The sequence below is a fragment of the Salvelinus sp. IW2-2015 genome, linkage group LG21 (assembly GCF_002910315.2).
Source record: "Salvelinus sp. IW2-2015 linkage group LG21, ASM291031v2, whole genome shotgun sequence".
Lineage (NCBI taxonomy): Eukaryota > Metazoa > Chordata > Actinopteri > Salmoniformes > Salmonidae > Salvelinus > Salvelinus sp. IW2-2015.
Genome location: NC_036861.1, coordinates 3,045,024 through 3,047,212, shown reverse-complemented (window position 1 = coordinate 3,047,212; position 2,189 = coordinate 3,045,024).

Genomic DNA, 2,189 nt, shown 5'->3' with positions numbered 1-2,189 from the left:
TAGACATGGTCAAATGGACAGAATGTTTCTGTATACTTGTAATAACAGTGTATGACGGTGTTTAGACTGAATCATTACAGCCAGCACATTCAAGTAACTCATACAATCTATTCATGTTGTAGAACAAGGGTGATAAACAGATGTTCTACAAATGATCCTGCAGTAACAGGATCTCTGAGAGTGTATGTCATAAAAGTGTTTCGAAGAGTTTGCGAAGTTCAAAAAAGCATTTGAACCCTTTTAGCTTGAATCATCTTTAATCGCACAGCTAGACAGATACGATTTCATTAGTGAGTGTTCATGCAACTTTGTTTCCTGAGTTTAAAAAAACAACCGCCCTCTCCGTTAGCGTGACACACACCTACGCTCATCACTCCAAAGTGCCCTTCAGCCTGTCCATGGGCGTTTTGCACTCTGTAAACTGAGTAAATCACTAACCACTGTACCTGACAAGCCTTTCTCCTGCTACGAGCTTGGGGGTCAGGTCCCCCAAACTGTTCCTTGAGGTGTTGTGGGTGTGAGGCAACTCAATATGCATGTAGAATTCTGACTTCTGACTATACCTTGAGCCCTCAGTGGTGGATGACCTCTAGTGGAACCCCCCCCCCCCCCCCCCCCCCCCCCCCAGTGTGGGAGACAACGGCAAAGTGAGAGGAGCCTGGCAGGGTCTCACTGATGTCTGACCCACAGGGCTGACCTCTCTGTTGGACCTATGTGGTTTGCTGTGTGGAAGTGTGTGTTGTGTGTGTGTGTGTCGCAGTTCTTCTGTCTGTGTATGTACTGCGTATGGTGTACTCTCGCTTGTGTGTGTGTGTGGATGTATGTCTACTTCTGTCGTGTGTGTGTGTGTGTGTGTGTGTGTGTGTGTGTGTGTGTGGTGTGTGTGTGTGTGTGTGTGTGTGTGTGTGTGTGTGTGTGTGTGTGTGTGTGTGTGTGTGTGTGTGTGTGTTCAGGCTTACTGTCTCCGCTCTAGGGGCATCAGTTCTCCTCCCACATCAGCACTGCAGTAGCTGCCAACAACGAAGAGATAGAACACGCTGCAGGCTTTAATACCATGAAGGCTACATCTCCACTAAAACAATACAATACACCGCTACAGAACAGAGAGCCTCTGTCTGCTTCATCACCAGCCCACTACCACGCTTACATTTGAGATTGAACATGGTGGTAGCGTGAGACGAAGACATTTTCTGCCGTGCTCTGACCTTTTGTGCTGTACCCCACACTAGGCTGTGTTGATATATAGCAATGTGCTGCCTGGATGCCTCTGCACTGATAAGTGTGCATATTTCTCAGTGCATCTTCATTTTAATGCTCCATTGTTTGGTCTGCCACCAGCATGGCAACCTTACGTGATGGGAAACAAGCAATGTGCAAAGAGCAACTTTGAATTAAACAGGAAGTCTAAAAATAAGTGTTGTTGCCACCGACAACGGGGAACCTTTGCCAACGACGCCACACTGCATTTCACACTTTCAGCCAACCGTTTCCCTGCAAATGACAGAATGTGGTGACTCTTTCTATCCCTGTCTCTCGCCCTGGCACGACACACTGCGCTACAGTTTATTTTCACAGCTTGTCGACACTCATCCGATACTTAATTGCTGTTGGGCCAGATTACCCCCAAAACGCAGACTTTTTGTCCCCGTAATGGTGTCTAAAATGATCCAGCTCTAATGTGGGTGACTCATGCGACTTTGTGGTAGTTCATAAAGTCGTTAAGTTAACATTTTCGAAAGTTGACACTAATTCCACACTGGGAGAGAGGCTGTGGGTTGAGTTCCTGCACTCTGGGTCGTCGTCATGGTGATTAGATCAGGTGGATTTACGATCGCATTTCCGTGGTAATCCTAGACCAGAGGCGACAGCGGCCTATCGGTACCAAGCGCATACTTTATGCCCTTCCGCCTCATCCTTCTCCCCTTTTGGCATTTTGGACATATCCCTGTCTGGCTGTTTTAAGCTTGTACTAGGTCAGCTTACTGTATGAATCACACCTCTCCCATATATCATGATCCAGAGTGCTGGGGGACAAAGTCAAAAGTACACTCCAAAGTACCAATCGTTATCCAACTCCTTAGGCCCTGACTATTACGACTAAAGCCGAAGCTATACAAATCTTCTGCAAAGTTCAGCTAACTTGGTTTGAGATGTAGAATTCTGACGGGCGCCAAGTTGGCACCAATAGT